The sequence below is a fragment of the Pogona vitticeps genome, chromosome 5, assembly GCF_051106095.1.
Source record: "Pogona vitticeps strain Pit_001003342236 chromosome 5, PviZW2.1, whole genome shotgun sequence".
NCBI classification, from domain to species: Eukaryota; Metazoa; Chordata; class Lepidosauria; order Squamata; family Agamidae; genus Pogona; species Pogona vitticeps.
Genome location: NC_135787.1, coordinates 93,769,189 through 93,775,188, shown reverse-complemented (window position 1 = coordinate 93,775,188; position 6,000 = coordinate 93,769,189). Strand labels below are relative to the sequence as shown.

The 6,000-nt window shown below is 45.6% G+C and overlaps 1 protein-coding gene across 4 annotated transcripts in view; it reads left to right on the top strand.

Moving 5' to 3' along the window:
• Positions 1-3,476: 3,476 nt before the first annotated feature.
• The window catches only part of FOXJ2 (forkhead box J2), a 46,832-nt gene continuing 44,308 nt past the window's right edge, over positions 3,477-6,000 (top strand). For all 4 annotated transcript variants that reach the window (XM_078394090.1, XM_078394088.1, XM_078394089.1 and 1 more), the window contains exon 1: positions 3,477-4,527. The gene's annotated coding sequence lies outside the window, so the exon portion shown is untranslated. The remainder of the gene's footprint in view (positions 4,528-6,000) is intronic.

Here is a 6,000-nt window from a genome sequence, read left to right as displayed (position 1 = left end):
CGAATATAGCCAAAATTTATAATTCGTCAAATTATAAATCCCAACAAATATGGCTTGACTAATAATTTCTCATTTTTATTCGTCGATCTGTTAATATTTGTCTATATTCATCTCTCCTACAGACACCCTTCTAAGGCTGTTTTGCAGCAGCAGTTACTGCCAACCACCACCACCACTTTAGAACAGCAGAGCTGGAAGGAACACTATGGATCATCAAATCCAGCCCCTGACAAGTAGGGACGGTGGGGGGTTGACCCGCTGGCTTCACAGCCAGAAAACTAAACTATTCAGCAATTCTTAACAGCAAAAGGTAGTGATATCTGAAGTCAGGTATGATAACTGGGTTAAGACTGTATTTTTACTGGGAGAGATGAAAAAGAGATGTTCTGTTTCCAAATGCCTAAATAACTTGGCTGCCTTTCTATAGCATAAGTCTTGACTTGGGAAGGTCAGGGTCATTCTGCTATTCTGACTCATGCAGCAATGTTTCTTGGACTTAATATCATAGAATAACTGAGTTGAAAGAGGTCTATAAGGCCAGTGAGTCCGACACCCAGCTCAATGCAGGAATCGAAATTAAAGCAGATATGAAAGATAACTGTCCAATTCTCTCTTGAATGCCTCCTGTGTTGGAACAATAACCACCTCCTGAGATAATTAGTCCCATTGTCGTACTACTCTGTTAAGATGTTTTCCTGATACTCAGCCTAAATCTGACTTCTTGTAGTTTGAATCTACTCTGGGATGATTGAGAATAGATCTGCCCCTCCTCTATTCAAGTATTTGAAAAGTGCTATATGCCTCCCCCGGCAGTCTTATTTTCTCCAGGCTAAACATGCCCAGTTTTCAGTCTCTCATCACAGTGCTTGGTTTTCAAGTCCCTGATCATCCTTGTTGTCCTCCTCTGAGCTTGCTCATTTGTTGGCATCCTTCCTAAAGTGCAGTATTCAAAACTGGACACAGTACTAGATGAGGCCTAACCAGTGCTGAATAGAGGGGGACTGTCCTGTTTCCCTGAAAATAAGGCCTAACCTGAAAATAAGCCCTAGTATGATTTTTCAGGATGCTTGTAATAGAGGCCCTACCCCCAAAATAAGCCCTAGTTAAGTGAAAGCTTGCCCTCCACCATTGTGCAGCAACCAGAAGATGATGTGACTGTACAAACGTACAAACTGTACATGAAAAAAATCCCCGGAAAATAAGCCCTAATGCATTTTTGGAGCAAAAATTAATATAAGGCCCCGTCTTCTTTTCAGGGAAACAGGGTAGTACCTCATGGGATTTGGATACTATACTTCTCCTAATGCATCCTAAAAAAGCACTGGACTTTTTTTGCAGCCACATTGCACTGTTGGCTTACATTGTGATCTACAATTCCAAGATTGTAGTATTAATGAACCAAGTATCCCCCATCTTGTAACTGTGCATTTGGTTTCTCCTTCCTAGAAGTAGGTAGAACTTTGCAAATATCACTGTTAAATTTCATTCTGTTGTTTTCAGTGCAGTGCTCAAGCCTATCAAGATCTTTTAGAATTTTGTTCCTGTCTTGCAAGGTATTAGCTATCCCATCCGATTTTGTGTCATCTGCAGAACTGTGTCTTGCTCTCCCTTAATAAACATTAATAAAAATGTTGAAGATCACTGGGCCCAGGACTAAGCCTTGCAGTATCCCACATTTCACCTCAAGCAGGCTTGCCCTGCTTGTGGTCCATTCAAGAGTCTTTACTTCAGTGGTTACTTATTCCAGCCAAAAAAAATATTAATATGCAAGGTTAACAATAATTATACGACAGGACTATGGCAAACATGTTTCTGCAAATCTGTGTCTCATTTAAGCACAGCATCTTCATTTATAGAGGCAAAATCCAAAGAAACCAAACCAAACGAAAAACAGGTGGCACCTTAAAGACTGACTACTATATTTTAATGTGAGCTTTCGTGAACAAGTCCACTTCGTCAAACATGTAGAAACAAAAGTGAAAAAAAAGGACGAAATATCAATTTTGCGGGCAATCCTTCTACACCTACATCCTATTTTAGTCGTTTTAAAACTTATACATGAAAGTACCAACTATGAACCACTAAGGGCTACGTGTGTCTGCGGTCCTCCGTTATCGCACATCGACGCTGATTCGGGAGCGCGAAGCAGCGCTGCCTCCCTGCTCAGCGGCCCCCTCCTTTGCTCTTTCAATTACGTGCGCTCTTCGGCGCAAGCCGGACTTGCCCTAGGCCTGAAGGCCGAACACCCGGTCAGCGGCAGCCCGGCCCTTCCGGCTCCACCGCAGCGCCCCCCCCCCCGTCTCTATTCCGCCTCCGACGGGAAAAGGAGGGGCGAGGAACTTCCCCTTTCAGGCTCCTCCTCCTCCCTCCCCCCCCCCCCGGCGGGTGGGCGTGGAATTCACTCGGTTTCTCTCCCACCCCGCCCCGCCCCGCCCGTGGCAGAGCGAAAGGGAGCACCGGGGGGGGGGGGGTTCCAAAGTCCCTTTCCGGGCGCCTGCCTGCCTGACCGCCTGCCTGCCTCCCGAAGAGCCGTTCGTGAAAGCCACGGCGGACCGCATCCACTCTCGCCGGAGCCACACGTTCCCTGGCCGCCTTTGACACGGGCCTGGGAGGAGTCGGCTGCGCGGTGCCTCTTGGACTTTTCCCCTTTTCTTAAGGTGGAGTCGGCTCCCTTGCTCAGCAGGCCGCCGAACCTCCTCCCGAGGAAGCCGCCTTGATTGAGAGCGCGCAAATGGCAGCAGTTCGTCGAAAGATGGTAGAGGGTGGCTTAAAACGTGCTTGGTGTTAGCAGGTGACACGTTCCGGCCTGCCCCCCCCCCCCCCCCGCCCCGATAGCCTTCCTTGTTCCAGAAGCAGAAGGTTACTCGCTCCGGTCGACGAACGGCGGCTGCAAATTTGGACTTTCTCCTCTGTGCCGGGGAGGAACATAATAAAAAGTTTGGGTAGAAAAATATTAATTTTCCTGATAATTTCTCCGTATTTCTCGGAGGGGAAAGGGAGTATGTACCTTCCCTGGATTTTGGGGGCGGGGGCTGGTCTGTATAAAGTGATAGTCAGGAATTGGGGCAGGGAAGAAACGGGTTTTTTCTGTGGTCCGGCGGAACGGGCTGCTTCGGAGGCGCCTGCTTTAGCCGGCCAGGCATGAGCGGTCCCTTCCACCGAGAGGAGCCACCTTAAGCCGAGGAGGCGGGGGTGGCGCGGCCTGGAGGGAGCCGGGGAAGGCGGAGCGGAGTCTGGGGAGGAGTCGGGGCCTGCAGAAGAGCCGCAGCCTGGAGCACACGGAGCAGGCACCAGGAACAGGATCAGGAGGAGGAGGAGGAGGAGGAGGAGCGGGGCCGGGGCCTGGAGAGGGTCTGCCCTGGTGCCTCGCCGCCGGCGCCCCCTTCTCCCTGCCTCCCTCCCTCCCCTCCCGCCGCCTTAACGCCGCTCAGGAAGCCTTCGGGAGCAGCCCAGCCAGGACAGCGGCCGCGGACAGCACGCAGGCCCAGCCGCCGCCGCGGCCTCCAGTAGGCAGCCGGGTCAGGAGAAGAGCGCCCCCCTCCCGCGTCCCCACCTTCTCTCAAGGGGGAAGGGTTCCCAATCCGATCCCCAGATTGTGCTGCTCTGATTAGGGGGGGGGGGGAAGAGTTTCCTCCTTCCAAACGCACACCCGGGACTCATTTTAGACGAGTTCCCTATTGCCCCGTTGCCTCTAGAGGCCGGGTCTTAAAATTTAGTACCCCTTTCTGCCAAGGACAGATAACGCACAACTAGGCCTTGCCTGGTTAGTTGTACACTCCCACAAGTTTTGCACCCCTCCTCACCCTAAGAGGTATATCGAGAATTTAAAGACGACTCTATAAGAGAAAGGGAAAGAGTTCCGGAAGTAAAGGAGAGATTATAGAGAGGCCACCTGTGTCAAGGGAAGACAAGTATTTCGCCATCAGTTAAAACCAGCGTCTAGCACTAAAACTATCCAGTAACTTTTTGGCGCTTATGTTGTGGCCTAAAGGGAAACAAACGAATCCCCTCTACAGTAGCTTATTAGTATTAACGAGGTTATTAGCTCATATAGGGAATTTTATTTCAGAAGTACCTCCACCTCACCTAAATAGAAGATTATTGACTGTGAAGGAGGAGAATTAATATCTACGTCAAATCATAAAAGAAAATAATATTGAACAGCTGCCAAAAAGAAGAGGTAAACAGATATTCTTCAGAGGGGGAAGATGCTTGTTTCCCAAAATGTCCAAAGGGGTGTGTGCTAGCTAAAGAAAATAAGGAACTGCTGAATATAGGAGGAGGTGAAAGTTCTTCCCATTAAAGCTGAGGTGGAGTGGGGGTGGCAACACTTAATAGCCTAGCCATTTAAAAATTTTGAAAACCCAAAGCTGACCTGTCTATTGTTATCGTCATTCATGAGTCCTTCCTAAGGGAGAACTCAGAAAATACACAACAGCAGCACTTGGAACATGGAACCTGTGTGCAGAGGGTGAAGAACATCTCTTCTTTAATAAGCAAGAGATCCACTGCAAAAATTTTTTTATCGTAAGTGACAATATTACATCACACATCTCCTCTTGTCTCCTCTTTTTCTTCAGCACTTCTGTGTACCCTTGTCCTTTGTGTATGTTCTGTTTTTATTTCTGGAAATTTATTACTATTTTAGAAATAGTTGCCTCTGCATTGGGAAACCCCCCACCCCACCCCAGAGCAATTGTAACAACTCCCCTTTGCTGTCTTTTAGTATCCAGGACTCATTTTTTATTAGTTTATTCAGGAAGGGAAATGTATTCTACCATCCAGAATTCATTGGAGAAAGGATCTCAGGAACTGGGAAGTTAATGGGTGGGTGTGGAATATGTGTGATTACTTGGAAAGTAGCATCACATAAGATTGATGCGGCTGCTTTGGGATGCTGTCAGCACAAAGCTCTCTATTCTGAATACTTTGTGGAACTTGAGCTACCTGGCTGCCTGGGAATCATTTAGTATTTGGTATTTTAAGTTGTTTTTTTCTTTATCCCTGTCTTTCAAAGAATAATACGCAAATTCTAATATATGTTAAGGAATAAGAGTAAAAACCCAGAAACAGTAGTTTTTTTTGTTCCTTATTGATTAATATTAACTGAATTGTGATGCATCTGTGGCGTATGAAATTCAGTGCCTTTGAAGGCTGAGATTTGTTCTACCAGCATGTCCTTGATTTGCTCTTCCTGTGTTATCAAAGAGTTGCAGACAGATTTTGGTGGTGTTGCCTAAGAATCCAGAGTTAACACACAGAACATGGGAATCTTTTGACAACAGGCACATGATACAAACCAACTCTGTAGGAAACTGAGCTAATGCTTCAGATGGCTCTAGGTATACCTCAGATCCACTTTGGGACAATTAGATTTGCAAGAAGGTCCAAGATTAGAAGAGCCTTTTTCTCTATTACATCTAAGTCTACTGTTGACAAATGAATGTTTACAGAGTATTTCCAGAAAAAGTGTGGATGGAAAAAGTTCTGAGATTATGATGATAAAATGATTATGTAATTGATGACATTTTAAATTGTAAGACCATTTTAAATTAGTTATGTACTCCTGCCATGACTTTAAAAGGGTGCAGCATTTAATTGGCTTAATTTAGAACATTTCGATAAACTTAAAAAGTGTATCCACTTTGTATCACATCAGCTTTTTGAGAAAATGCTTATGATTTTTAATAAACTCCAGATGACAAAAAAGGCATTAATTCCTGCTAAAACAGGCAAATTTAAGTTTTTTAAGATATTGCCTGCTGGTATACAGACATGTAACATCTACAGAACCTTGCATTACTATGCAACACAGGCATACTCCTCACCAAACCATTATTTTCTCTAATATACTAATCCGCACAGATTCAGATTGCAGTAATTTAGATCGTTGGGAGTATGTACCATTGAACTCAGTAGTTATTTCTAAATAGATATGTACAGAATTACAGTTACTCAGTCAGCTAAGGAATACTGTTAATCAATTTCATTAATAAGCCA